The 15,777-nt window shown below is 36.9% G+C and overlaps 1 pseudogene; it reads right to left on the minus strand.

Annotated features, from left to right (window-relative positions):
* Nucleotides 1–1,560: 1,560 nt before the first annotated feature.
* LOC105667304 (uncharacterized) lies at nucleotides 1,561–2,668 on the minus strand (annotated as a pseudogene).
* Nucleotides 2,669–15,777: the final 13,109 nt, after the last annotated feature.

Below are 15,777 nucleotides of genomic sequence, written 5' to 3' on the forward strand. Positions count from 1 at the left end.
GACTTTCAACACATAACCGGTAGCCGAATCGGATGTTACGGACATTACATCAAAGCTCGCGACATTTTCAACCCACTGAAAATCGGCATAGGGCAACGGTTGACACATTGCCCAACCGTACAAGTTATTGACATCAAAGTACATAAGGTACGATGATGGTTTCGATGGATCGTAAGAGGGCATATATTTATTGTTGGCGCGAGCGTATCTGTTGGAGCATTGGCTAAGACCACCGCGTATACCGCGGTCAACGAACAGGACCATGTCGATGTCTGTGAGCAACTCGAACTTTACGCGTGTGTGCTTCAACATAGCGTCCCACGTATATCCCGGTAAAGTGTAATACTGTGCGGGATCTAAACCGTAACTCTTTATACACGTGTTTCGGAAATTTTGAAAAATATCCGCCAACAAAAGAACATCCATTTTTAGATACAAATCGCTGTACTGTCCAAGAGTTTCGATCGAAAAAGTTTGCCAAACGTTTGTCGCGTGCGCGTAATCGCTCTTGGATACTGCGTCACCGATCAGCAAGCTGTAAAATGACTCGCGCGGTGGCAGGTGTGTCTCCCGGAGCTTGTCGACGCTGTTGATGTACTCGTAGGGAAACACCTTTCCGCGTAAGCAGATTGAAATTTTCCGCGGATAAATAACTAAATTCGGAACGTGAAATTTTTAATTTGTCCGTTGTCAGATACGATGCTAATTTTTGCAGACTGGTGCCGAGAAATTTAAACGAATCAATAAACCGTAATTTGACGCAAATTTTGGAATTTTGATCCTCCGTATCTTTAATACCGTTTTTAGTGAATAAAATGTATTGCTCTTTTGTCAACGGTAACAATTCGATGCTGCCTTCAAAGGCATTGGCAACATCTTTAATAATGAAATGTGCGTCGTAACTGGATAAATTGTAAAAAATTACCGGGATAACGTGGGAATCTTTATAATTTAAATTACACGACGAGTGCGCGGGACCTCGGTAGCGCCCGGTGAGATGACAATGATCGCGCACCCACGTATCTTCCGGTGCGAACGGTTTCTCGCACACGTGACAATTTACGGCGCTACGGAATTCCTCCGATTCCTCCCGCGTAAGATCCGCCATCGGGACAACGATGGTAAGGATCGCTTTCACGTGGTGTGCCAAATCGTGGAGTTCATTGACGAACCACGCTACGCAATCCTCACCGCGATAAGACTTAAAACTAGATAATGAGTTATCGTAAGCGCAACTTACATAATATCCTACGCTAAACGCCTTGTGATATTGGTAGGCGTATGTGATATGGTTTTGTCCCTCCTCTTTTTCCAGCGTACATTCCAGATCGGCGTACACCACAAACGGGAGCCGCTCCTTCCGGTTGTAGTTGCGGAACGTCAGCCACTTGTTGTCTTCGTTGGGAAGAATGACTGCGCAGTCGTTCATCTTTCCGCAGTCGACGCTGTGGACTGACAATTTGTCACTCGTCTGGAAATAGTGTAGACACATATAATAAATTGTATGATTAACATTATGAATAAAAATATTTGTTTATTGTATACGTGTATTTTTTTTACTTACCGATCGCAAATGTATTTTTTACATCTTTTCTTGCTTAATTGTGAGCTCACTAGCCGAGACAGATTCTTGATGCACACAAAATGTGCCTCGTTGTTTCCAGGCACGTAGAGAAGGTTGACATGCTTCTCCATTTTATGGAGAATTTTCGTCGGCGAGGCGCAAAGGGATGATTTTGGAGTCTTCGATGGTAAAGACATTGACGGAGATGGTGTTCAGTTTCTCGAATTTTGATATTTGCGGAAGCGTCATGGGGAACTCTATACCACACAGATTCAGCACTTGAATAGTGTGGATATTCGATTGTTCTTTTCGGGTGTTTTTCCGCAGGATGTAACGCAGCGACGACTGCCCACGCAAAACACGCATTGTCCGTCGATTGCACGTTTATCACCGCCCTTTTTAGCATAATTTTCTGCGGTAACTGGATATGACATCCCGCGCGTAGAGGATTGAATTTGTTGACGTTGATGGTGAGATCCAAGATACGTGACAACGCCCATCCGCTGTCGCGTTCTTGAAACTCCTCCAGAGATGCCAAGATGACGTCAACCACATTCTTCGTGTACCACTCTTGTAAATCGGTTGTTGGAAATAGCTCGCAGTTTTTGGTTGCGATGGTCTTTACGGCAGTCTTGTCACCTGCGGTGAATTCCCCGTTGAATGCGGTGTTGATCTTGACGCTGTTGTGTTCCACCATAACGCTTTGGATCCGCTCGATGATCATATTTTTTATCTCTTCTAAAAATTCGCGTGGATTGATGTAGTCGGAATTGATAACCGCACCGGTTAGTATTCGATTCCTGAAGGCCGTCTGAATTTCTTTCCAGGTGAATCTTCTCTGGGTTCCGTATCCGCCGCCGGTGGGTAGAAAACGCTCTTGAATGGTCTTCCTCACACCCTCCAAACGCACTATTCGCGCCACCAAAGAGTGAATTACTCCGATTCGTTGCTTCTTGCGACATTTTTTCCTCAGAAAATCGAGGTACTCGTCGCACTCGTAGTCCCATGGGAGGAACTCTCTCAACGTTTTGATATTCGCTGCTTGTACGGTAAGATCGCGCTCCTTCTCCATTGCGAATGACTTTAAAGATTCATATTTTTCTCACTTGCTTTATATACCTCGCTTGTCATTCTAAAATAACGATGACTGTATTCTAAAAATAGCGATCCGTAAACCTGCACGAACCTGCAAACTCTAAAAATAGCGATGACGGCGCCCAAATGCTGCCTGTTGCTAAGGGCCTTTGTTCTAAAAATAGCGATGACGGCTGCCTGTTGCTAAGGGCCTTTGTTCTAAAAAGAGCAATGACGGCTGCCTGTTGCTAAGGGCTTTTGTTTTAAAAATAGCGATGAGTAATTTGATACCAAACATTACCCCCTCGAATTCTAAGAAAACATTATCCCCTTTCCTCCAAAACGACCCCCTCCACTCCAAAATTACCCACTCTCCTACAAAACGATGACGTCATTACCCCCTCTCCTCCAAAATTACCCCCTCTCCTCCAAAATTACCCCCTCTCCCTCAAACTCTTCCCCTCTTCACTCGCACCCCCCTCATTGCTCCTGGCTTAGAACCCCCCTAGTATAACTACTCATATTCGATATCACAGTATTTGTTAATCATTTATCTATTTTAGCTAATTTTTTGCACCCAAAAAATTTTTGCTGTAGTTGCAAGATCATTTTTTTCAGTGTAATTAAGAAATAAAATACAAATAACAATATTTTATATTTGGTTAGTTTCAGTAAAACATATAATTCAAATCAATATTTATATTGTACACAGTAAAAATTTGTGCGTCCATATGTTAAAATTTTCTTGTATTACCATGTTTTGATTACTATTTCAATGTAAAATTAACATACCACTGATATGTTATTATTTTTATAACACTTTCATGTGTTACATTTATGTCAACTTTATAAATTAACACTTTGTGTATGTCTCTTAGAAATGGAATATTATTTTGAGTACTTTTAACACAATCATTTTAAATAATCAACATGTCTCAAAGTTAATTTAACATTCTAAAAGACGTTGAAGTAAATCTTCAAATAATCATGTTAAATTAACTTTGACACATGTTAATTATTTAAAATGGTTGTGTTAAAAGTACTCACAAAAATATTCCACTTTTTAAAACATACACAAAGTGTTAATTTATAAAGTTGACATAAATGTAACACATAAAAATGTTATAAAAATGATAATTTGATATATTTGAAAGTAAACAGATTTACTAAAATCAAATGTTTCTATCAAAAATAGCTTAAGTTAAAATAACTACTGTCTTGTGTTAATATAACATAAAAACTAAATGTTATTTTTTTTCTTTTTAAGTATTCGTATGTTAATATAACTCAAAATAAAATGTATTAATTTACACTAAAAAAAGTTATATGAAATATATTAACATAAAAAGCTGTAATATTAACAGGTGAAATATTCAATACAACATTTTATTTATTCGATGCATTGGTCTACGAAAGATGGCAGTTGTGTATATCGTTAGTCTGCTCGTATCGTCTCTAACGACTCGTCAGTTCTGTTTTGTTTTGTTCCGTGTGAGGTCAAGCAGGATAACATACGACGCTACATTCTTCCTCGTGGGCAACGTTATTAGTTGTGAATCTATTTATATTAGACTTTGTTTCTGGCCATATCTCGCTCGTTGTGGGAAGGTATTAATTAAAAGAAGAAGAAATGCTACATTCTCGGCAGCATTTTATCTCGTGATTTTAGTAGGCAACTTACTTGCAATTACTCGTGAAACGAATAAAGTGAAACGAATAAAATTGAGGTGTCATTGAGGTTAGTATTGTGGATTGAAATATATTGTGTGTACGATTTTCTCATTTTTCGACTATTAAGCAATTTATAGTTTATATTTTTATTAAAATATCTTTTTATTTAAAAATTGTATGCAAAATTTCATATCATTTTTCATCTCTGATGTCATAGTTCAGTAGTGGCATGAATATTCAAAAGCCTTAAATTCTTATTTATTAATTATTAGAATGGCGGATAACGATCTCAGTTCATTCCCTGAGCCTTTGCTACAAAGCACTTATTATAATCCATCAAATGGAATGAGTTTTATTTTTGAATATAAAAATCAAAGGCATTGGGTAAAAGTTCTTTATCCATATACTTATGAAATGTTTGAGGCAAAAGGTATTATACAATTTAAATAATATAACACGTTTCATATTATTTGGATTGATAACATTTTTCCTTTTGCTTATAATTTTTATTTCTTATATTTTTTTAGCAAAAAAAATATTTTCGAATTTAAAGAATAATGAATTTAAATTCTACGATGAAAAAAAAGCTTTACTAACAGGTGAATTTTTAATTGAACACATTCAGTTTTCCGGAAGAGGTGCTATTATTATAATTAAAGTAGATGAACCAGTTGTACAAAGCAAGTTCTTTATTTTTATGTTAAATATAAGTTATGCATATGTATAAATCTTATTATTCATATATATGGCTATTTTTTTATAGATTTAGATTATTCAACAGCCCCAATATCAAGTTCTTCCTCTAATTTAACTACCGATACTTCTGAAGAAGATGAAGCGCCAGGACCTGTTCAGCAAAATATTCATAATTTATCATTTTTACATCAACAAGAATCAATGAAAGGAGAAATTATTACAAAAGAAGTATTAAAACATTATTATTTTATATAATTATAATATATTAAAAAATATTTAAAGATAGATTATTTAATACGATCTCTTATATTATAATTTTTAGATCATCAGAAAAGTTATTTTAGAGAATCCGTGTGGAAAAGACATTTTTGAAGAATATAATACGAAGGGATTTTTAAGTGAGACAAGTAGAAGACGGATAATTAACATAGTGGTTACTCAAATGCTTACTTTGAAACAAAAATTAAAGTGTCCATTAACTTCATTAGATAAATGTCAGTTTGCCAAAATTATAGTAGAAATTTTCCCAAAATTACGAGATCCGGAAACTGCATTAGGCTATGTAAATACAAAGCACATTTTTTAAACAGTATTGAAATATTCTATAATTTTAGATAAAATTTGTAAGAGTGTTTATCAACTCTCGTCGATTCCAGAATCGGGAAAAGAAATATAGCCGTTCGATGCCTATAAAATAAGCTTTTATTAGTAACATTACTGGATACGATAAACAATCATACAGATTTTTATAACTCCTAACCTATAAAATAAGAATCGAAAGCAATGCTCTTTCCTACACAATCCTGAATGGTTCCACGTGTCTCATCCACTGGTTTCTATTAAATTCGAATTGACTGTTAAACAAGAATTAACAATTAAACACAAACAAGTAATACTTATTACATATGAGTTTAACACGACAACGTGGTCCTTGCTTATTCCGTTTTCGAGAGCACACGCACATCCGCACTCAAGTCGCTCACGTGAACCGCGCGTGCCGCGGTCTCACCGTATGACGGCGTAACAGTTTGAATGTGTAGCAGAGCTGCACTTAAAAGGAAATTCTACTCCGAATTTTCTTTTACATCCCCCCACCAAAGGCGGGAAGAAAAACACGATGCTCATGAAGTCATTTATGATCGTCCAGTCCGGTATATGGAAGAAGTTTAGAGATATGATAATAGTTTGACTCTTTTTTTCTGTGTCCGGAGTCTACTTCAAATATAGTGTTCGAAATCTTGCGAACTATCGGAAAAGGCCCAAGTCTAATTTCGTTCAATTTTCCTCTATTTAGTTTAGATCCATTTTCGACATAAACTAGATCGTTAACATTAAAGTTAAAATTTCTTCGGTTTTTATCATACCTTGCCTTGTTGTATTCATGGTTTCTTAAAGAATGTTTATATGCTACTTCTCTGTCTTTCATCAAGTTTCTCATTGCTGATAATTCCTCTGGGACTACAGAATCCGTTTTTCCAAATAATAAATATTCCGGGCTGAATCCAGTCACTGAATGTTCTGTCCGATTATACTGATCTGTGCATTCTGTTGCTATTTTTGACCAGGCTCGAGACTTCGTTTCATTAATTTTACATTGGATTCGGTTCACCAGAGTTTGATTGAGTCGTTCGTTGAGTCCGTTGGAAAATGGGCAGTTTACCGCAGTAAAAATTAAATTTATGTTCTGGTTTTTTAAATAATTCTTAAATGAGTTTGAGTTGATTCCGCTGTATTGGTCAGTAAGCAGTGTTTTTATTTGATGTTTATCTTGAATTTTTTCCAACAATTTTATGAAATCTTCAGATGTCTGATTTTTTGATGTTAGTATAAAGGCATGTTTAGTGAAGTGGTCTATTAGAAGATGTAGGTACCTTTTTGTCGATCTGTTTCCGGCGAATCCTCCAATTGTGTCCAAAGAAACAATTTCGAATGGCTCTCTTGGTGGACCGAGCTTGGATAGAAGACCATATTGCCTGCTTCGGGTTTTGTTTTTGCAGCAGATTTCGCAGCGTTCACATATTTGTTTTGTTATTTTATCTATATTCCGCAGATAATAAAAATGTCTTAATTTTTCCATAATCTTGTTCTTACAAATATGTCCGTATTCTTTATGGATTCGTAAAATTAGTTGTTTCCCGAATTCTTCTGAAATTATTATCCGTTTTCTATCTCTATTTAATTTATAAAATATTCCATTTTCGACCAAGATCTTTTTTGAATTTTTTTCTAGGTCTTTATTTGTTGATTGATCCCGTTTTATATGGTCGATAGTAACCAAGTTTACCGTTTTTATATGTTCTTCTGAATTATCTAAATTAGAGAGAACAGGGTTACGTGAAAGGCAATCTGCTTCTATGTTTCTTTTTCCGGGTTCGTATTTAATTTCAAACTCAAATTGGGACAGAAAGTACATCATGTCCCCTAACTCTTCATCTGTTCTCGATCGAATATTCTGACCTTCGAGTGGTTTATGGTCGGTTACAATCGCAAATTTTTTTCCAATCAGCCAATACTGCCAATATTTAATGGCTTCTTTTATGGCGAGGCATTCTAAAAATATAGCTTTCTTTTTTTTTTGGTATTTATTTAGCTTTTTTGAGAAAAAGGCAACAGGTTTTAATTCACCGTCTGGTTGTTTCTGCTTTAGCACAGCTCCTATCCCTTCTATACTGGCATCCGTGTAGATGACCGTCGGTGCGTTTGAGTCGAAAATCGCTAATATCGGTTGAGAACACAATACTAGGTGCGCAACTAAGTTTCCGGGTTTTTTTTATCAATGCAAAATGGAAAATTTCAAGAGAAATACAAAAAACGATTTATTCAAAGTATCGTCCCTCGCTAGCTACACATTTTTGCCATCTCTCTGGCAATACATGAATACCGCGACGATAAAACGATGCGTCTTTGAATCGAAACCATTCATCCAACCAGTTTCGCACTTCTTCGAAATTGGCCAAGTGTAGCCCAGCCAAGCCATGCGCCATCGACCGGAACAAGTGATAATCGGAAGGGGCCAGGTCTGGTGAATACGGCGGGTGCGGTAGCAGATCCCATTTCAGCGTTTTGATGGTGTCCTGGACGATGGAAGTGCGATGGCACGGAGCGTTGTCGTGCTGCAATATCACTCGTTCGTGTCTCGTGTCCCATTCTGGCCGTTTTTCGAGCAATGCATGGTTCAAATTTATCAATTGTTGTCGATAGCGATCCCCATTGACAGTTTCGCCCGGTTTCAGCAGCTCATAGTACACGATTCCTTTCTGGTCCCACCAAATGCAAAGCATTGTCTTCTTTCCGAAGCGATTTGGCCGTGCCGTCGATGTTGATGCTTCGCCAGGTGAAAGCCACGATTTTTTGCGTTTGGGATTCTCGAAATATATCCACTTCTCATCGCCAGTAACAATTCGATGCAAGAAACTCTTTCTTTCATGCCGCAAAAGCAAAATTTCGGAAGTGGCTCTTCGATATTCCATCTGTCTCTCAGTCAACTCATGCGGCACCCATTTTCCTTCTTTTTGAATTTTTCCCATGGCATGTAAACGTTTGGAAATACCTTGGCGAGTCATGTTTAATGCCTCCGCAAGTTGATCTTGTGTTTGTGTATCATCTTCATCCAATAACGTTTGCAGATCGGCGTCCTCTAATGTTTTTGGTCTTCCGGAGCGCTCCTTGTCCTCAGTGTCGAAATCGCCACTTCTGAAGCGTTTAAACCAATCTTCACAGGTAGTTTTCGATGGTGCATGTTCGCCGTAGGCTTTTTCAAGCAAACGACGTGCTTCAGCTGCATTTTGTTTCAAGTTGAAGCAGAAAAGCAAAGCTTCCCGCAAATGCTGTTTATTTGGCACAAAACTCGACATCTTTCTTGTTAGAAAAAATATTTTTGCGTTGCGATATCTGTTGGTATTATGACTGGTTATTGTTGACAGATGTCCAAGTTAATAAAAAAACACAACTTTAGACATGTATATCGACTACATGTATCGTTAGCGCCATCCATGTGTAAAACCCGGAAACTTAGTTGCGCACCTAGTAAGTCTTTAGCTTTAGTAAATGCTTTTTGGCACTCTTTTGACCAAGTAAATTGAATATCTTTTCTGAGTAAGTTTTGTAGTGGTTCCAATAGTCGTGCCGAGTTTGGGATATATTTATGATAAAAATTTATCTTTCCTAGAAATTGACGAATTTTCTTTCGAGTCTGGTATTGGAAATTCTTTAATTGATTTCAAATTATCTTTCAGTGGACGTACAGTATTCTTTGATATTATATGGCCGAGGTACTTTACCTCGTTCTTCGCAAATTTGCATTTGATGAATTTTAATCGGAAACCTTCTTTGCAAATAGCTTTCAATAGTTTTTCCAAATGTTCCATGTGTTCCTCAAAAGATTTAGAAAAAACAAGGATATCGTCAATGTAGTTCATGCAGAAGGTGCTCAGATTATTTCTTCGGATAAGGTTGCTCAGTATACGTTGAAATATTGCAGGCGATGTCTTCAAACCAAAGGGCAGACATTTCCACTGCCAGTGACCATCTTGGGTCACAAATGCAGTCTTGTATTTATCTTTGGCACGTAATGGAATAGCCCAGAAAGCGGAATTTATATCTAATGTAGAGAACCATTCCGAGTCTCGAGTTTTAGTTATAATTTCCTCTATTAAGGGAAAAGGTTGGGGCTCCGAGGTAAGCAATTTGTTTAATTCCCGAAAGTCAATGCACATTCTTGTTTTAGTTTTTTCTTCCCGTTTGTATGCCAGAGTGACGGGGGACGCAAAAGGGGAGCATGATTCTTCAATTAATCCTGCTTTTAATAATTCATTTATCTGGTACTCTATTTCCTTCTGATCTGGTATGGAGCAACGATATGGCTTTTTTTGCTACAAATTTGTGTTCCAAAAGTTTTACATGTGCCTCATGATCTTTTACTTGGCCAACATCAAATTTATTTTTGGCAAAGACTGTTTCGTATTTGTTTATCAGATTTTCAATACTTCTTTTTCTTTCTTTGGATAGGTGATCTAGTTTTGCTTCAAATTGCTCCACCGGGATACCCTCATTAAAATTTACTAAATTTTCTTGATTTTCCACCTTGGTTTCAAAATTTTCTATTTTCTCTTCTTCATTTTTCAAATTTCTTTTCTGGTAAATCTTTAGGTCGTAGTCTTGTTTCAGGCTGAAGTTTTTGATTGTGTCGAGACCGAGTAGGATATCATACCCAAAGTTCTCATCTTCAACAACAAAAACCTCCACCGTTTTTTCTATCTTGTGAATTCTCATTTTAGCAGATAATCTGCCGGAAAAATCTTTTCTGCCACTGACAGTTTTAAAAGTATTTCTGTCCTCTCGTGTAGTCAGACCCATTTTCTCAATTATCTTCGAATTTAGAAGAGTTATATTCGCCCCTGAATCGTAAATTCCTTGTATCTGGTTGTCATTCAGGAACACTTCTAGCGTGATCAGCGGCAGCAGAATTAGTTTTTTTGGTCGGTTATGGTTTCATTTAACGCATCTTGGACTGCCACGTTATTCGCTGTCTTGATATTCTTCGGTTGTTCCGTCTGTTCTTTTTGTTTTACTCTGCATAGTGCCTCGGGATAAAATCTTCCTGGAAAGCCTTTTTTCTCGCAGTATGAACAAGGTTTTCTTTCTGTATTTGTTGTGGCGGGTGATTGTGTTTGATTCTTCTGATCACTGTTCTTAGAAGCATTTGCGTGAACGGATATTTTCCTTTTTTGTACCAAACTCTCTCGTTTCCGCAACTCTGTTAGCAAATCCTCCATTGATGCAATCTTTGTTTTTTCTATTCTATCTTGTACCATTATTGGTAAGTCTGTTACGATTAAGTCAATTAGTATGTCTACTGGGAAATTATTTCGAATATTGACTAGTAGGTTCTCTTTTCGTAAAGCGTAATCCACCAAACTGCCGCCTATATAACGAAAAGAATATGCCTCTCTATGTTTTCGCCAGCCTGTTTCGCGAAAACTATCTAGGATTACTTTCCTCCATGTCTCAAATTCTACATCTAAACCTATTGTGACTATTTTTGACGAGAACCAATCCTTAGCTGTCCCATCTAAAAATAAACGTAATATCAAAATCTTATCCTCATCTGATATAACTTGACATCGCGCGCATTCTTTTTCAAACGTTTTAAACCAGCTTTCAATTGGAAAGTTTTTTCCATCGAAATTCTCTAGTACAAAGTCCTCGCGTATTTTCCTTAAATTTTTCTTCGGTGTTAATTCTGGCTGTGTTCCTTTTTGTGTAGCAGATACTATTTGTTGTAGTAGCGTAGGTATGTCTTCTTCCTTTCCTTTCCTCGTCGTTTTTAATTCGTATTGAGGTGTTGTCGTTTCTTGTAAATAAACTCCTTTATACATTGCATCTCCGTCATCGTCGATATATTTTTTTGCTATCTCCGGTGGTAATGAAAGTGTAAATGTACGATACGCTCCACGAGTCTTAATCGATGCTGTAACGGTCTTTACTTTCTGTATTGCACAAATCTCAGGATGGTTGCTTAGATTTTGTAATTCTACTGGCATTTCATAGTAACACTCAGACCCAACTGGTTGAAGCCATTTCATCTTGTATACAGTCGTTTTCTTGTCTGTTGATTCCTCAGCGTTCACATAGAAGCGGAGTTTCGTATACTCCGTCATCTTTCGTTTGTTATTGAGTCTAAGCTTTCGATTTGTAAGAGTGTTTATCAACTCTCGTCGATTCCAGAATCGGGAAAAGAAATATAGCCGTTCGATGCCTATAAAATAAGCTTTTATTAGTAACATTACTGGATACGATAAACAATCATACAGATTTTTATAACTCCTAACCTATAAAATAAGAATCGAAAGCAATGCTCTTTCCTACACAATCCTGAATGGTTCCACGTGTCTCATCCACTGGTTTCTATTAAATTCGAATTGACTGTTAAACAAGAATTAACAATTAAACACAAACAAGTAATACTTATTACATATGAGTTTAACACGACAACGTGGTCCTTGCTTACTCCGTTTTCGAGAGCACACGCACATCCGCACTCAAGTCGCTCACGTGAACCGCGCGTGCCGCGGTCTCACCGTATGACGGCGTAACAGTTTGAATGTGCAGCAGAGCTGCACTTAAAAGGAAATTCTACTCCAAATTTTCTTTTACAAATTTTTTTACATTTATTGTTTATTGCTTTTTAGGAATCTTTTTACGATCCAAAAACTAAAACAGGCTATTTAGCAAATAGGTTTTCCAATGTAAAAAGAGGTGTAAAAAGAAAAAGAACGTGTAATGAAGATTCTGAAAACAATAGAAACGATCTAAACGTTACACAAGATGAAAATGAAAACTTAACCCAAGCTGAAATAGATGATATTATTCTTTTTCTCAAAAGTGCCACACAGGATCAAAAATTACAAATTATTTTTAAACATAAAGACATATTTCAGTACAGAAGAAAATTTTGTTTAAATACTAATTTCTTCGACACATTTCCAAGATTCATAGATACACCTGAATTGGTAAGTAATTTCTTAACAAATATGTTATATACATATGTAAAATATGAAATATATAACATAATATAATATATTTGATCGTATATTTATATTGTTACGTCCTGATAGATGTAGAATTTTTTCGTTGGGCTCGGCGATCGACGTAAACGGGCCTGACCGCACGAGCCGAGCGGCACGTTTAGGACTTGCGACGGGTCAGCGACTGGAAGAGTCGTTTTTACTCCGTCAACAAGTCAACCGCTTGTGGTTCCCTTTTTGGGTCAAGGAATTGAATCCCTATTACCCGGGACGGAACCTTTGTGCGCAATTTGAGAGGGAAGGTGTGAGGGGGTGACGAACGAGGAGGGTGTGGTTAAATGAAAAAGGACAAAAGTTTAATTTACTAAAGACAACATTTTAATTTGATTGAATTTATAATTAGGATACAAAAACTTAATTCTTGATCGCATGTGTTAATAATTTTATTTGTGTATTCTTTACAATAGTGTGTGTGTGTGTGTGTGTGTGTGTGTGTGTGTGTGTGTGTGTGTGTGAGTGTTTCATTTTTCCGGAGGGAGGACAGAAGAAATAATAAAATAAAGAGGAATGAACTGACTTACTCGTTGCAGGATAGTTTCGGATCGGGTTGAATATGTTCGGTGGTTCTGAGCAGGCGCCCCGTTGAGGGATGGTGTGTAGGCGTCGGACCCTTTTGTAAACGTGTGGGCACCCTGCTGCGGGATGGTGTCGTCAGGGTGATGGATCCTCTACTTGAGATGCACCACTTGGTCGCGACAAAATATCGACTTTTTTTATTTCGCGGCCCGAACTACTCAAAAAACTGTCTGAAAAACTTGGCAAACTCGTTTGATGAACTGAGTGACTAATTGTGTATAATTGCGTTTGGAGACACCAAAACACGGGTTTTTATACCTTTTCCTTGGGGTGGATCCATTTGGAAAATCTTGGGTTTTTGAAGCGGGGATCGAATAGGAATTAGTCTTGTGAGAAGATTTTTAATGTGGGGGAAAGTGGCGTCATTTTTAGCTAATAGGATTAGGTTTAGGTAATTAGGTTACTTGGAATGAGGGTAGGAAGAAAGGGGCCCTAACAAATAAGGAATAGCGTCGTTTCGGGTCCATATGCGATGGGGGTAGGTTTTTAAGGTGGCGTAACCCGGTTGGTGTTAATTAGTATAGATGGGGTGCATCTCAGTGTCTTAAGATCTAGGTGGGCGTAGTCTTTAGACCGTACAACGGAACGAAGGGTGGTCTATAGAGGTGCTTGCCCCGATTCCCGGCTTTTGGATTGGAGGGTTGAGAGTCGGTATATGAGTTCGCGAGGCCTTGGGTCACTGATCTAATAAATTTGACAGTTTACGACTGTCGCGTGGCCCTGGGGTCGCGTGGAGAGTGCGATTAATGCATCTCGGTTTCCCAGACCTACTGAACACGTGCACCGTATCAGGTGTCATGCCTTCTAGGCGTGCGACTGTGGTCATTGCCCGATCGTCACTCGGTAAAACCCTATCTACTAGGGTTCCCGTAGGCGGGATCCAAGTATATGGCTATCTGGTGCCAGTTTTTATTTCTTACTTTAAACATCTGGAGTCGACTAAAGACTCCGGTTACCACAAGTTTTGACTTTTATGATTTTTCTGACGACGATAGGCACGCTGACCGACCAAGGTATTTTCAAATATCTATCCCCCTTGCTATTTTTCTCTGTGAGAAAGTTCGAGCTCATGGTGTCTCGTGAGAAAAACAGCTCTGGCGTTATAATATTCTTTAAGAGTTTTTTGTTGGTCCCGTGTTTACTAGGTCTGGTATTTAATAAAAAGAAAAGAATCGTGAAGTCTGATCAGGACGTAACAATATTTTCAATCTAATTTATAATATATAAATAAAATAGTTAAAATTCTTTATTATAATAATTCTTTATTTAATTGACTTTTCTAGATTGAAAAAGAATACAAACTATTATTTCCCAAATATGATGACTTCTTCTTAAAAGAATTTATTAACTTTTGTGAAATTATTTTGAGAATTTTTTCTAAGCCTGACTATGAAATACATCCTTCAGTAGATAAATTGGGAGAAGGTAATGAGTATATTTATAATTAATGTTGTTTTATTTACAATTAATTTATATTAATGTAAAGAAAAGCACGACACCTCATATACTCGCGCCGTTACTTGTCTTTAATTTGAATCGGCCGCGTTATTGACAAAGCTTATTGACGGGGATCGCTACGGAGCAGACGACAGAGAATGATAAGCGAGAATTGGAGCAGATGATCGAACAGTTAAAGTATAGAAAGTGAAGTGCAATAATTTGTTAATCAGCTCCTATAAATAGAATATCATACCTGGATTAGAGGCTTTAAATGGTGTTTCTCTTATTTTTACAGGTATGATAAAATAATGTAAATACTTTTGTAAACAGGATAATTAAACGAACTCTTATTTTTACAGAGAAACTATTGAGTCTTTAATCGGAAGATACTCCTACTTTATAAATTAAATAAACAAGATTATTATAAAACACCATTTTTTGCAAAAAAGGTAAGAATGGCAAAACTAAGATTTGAGTTTACGGTAAAAGCACTGGCGACTGATAATAAAACAAACGTCATCGCTATAACCTCAATTGAGACAGAGGAACATGAGATTTTTATAATGCCAATCGAACTGCAAAATATTACATACCATGGAAAAGTGAAAAATACAGCAATTTTTCAAAAGGTAAAAAACACTTTAACAAAAAGAGGTATTACAAGAAAAGTTTGGATTACCTTAGATAAGGATACCTTAAAAGAATACATGGACGAAGATGGAAATATGCAGTTCAATGATATCTTGTTAGAGCAACAAAATACGAAAACAGAAGAACTTCAAATACCTGTAACGGGTATTTCAGCAGAAGCTTTACAACAAATTTTGGAAAAAGTAACTACAACAAACGATGAACAAAAATCTGAAGTCCATAATCTAAAGAAAATATCAGAAAAATTTGTAATAGAAAAATTTACCGGAAAAAACGCTAACGTTTTACAATGGATGGAAACTTTTGAAAGCGAGTGCACAAGATTGGGAGTAGATCGAGATATAAATAAGATTGAACTCTTAAGATTATTTTTAGGAGGATCATGCATTGACTGGTACAGCTCAATGCTTATGAAATATACATTAAATTCTGATTGGGAAAAATGGAAAAAAATCTTATGTGACACTTATGCAGATAAAGGGTGGACTCCAGTGAGGTACGCTTTCGAATTTAAGTACA

The sequence above is a fragment of the Linepithema humile genome, chromosome 7 (genome assembly GCF_040581485.1).
Source record: "Linepithema humile isolate Giens D197 chromosome 7, Lhum_UNIL_v1.0, whole genome shotgun sequence".
NCBI classification, from domain to species: domain Eukaryota; kingdom Metazoa; phylum Arthropoda; class Insecta; order Hymenoptera; family Formicidae; genus Linepithema; species Linepithema humile.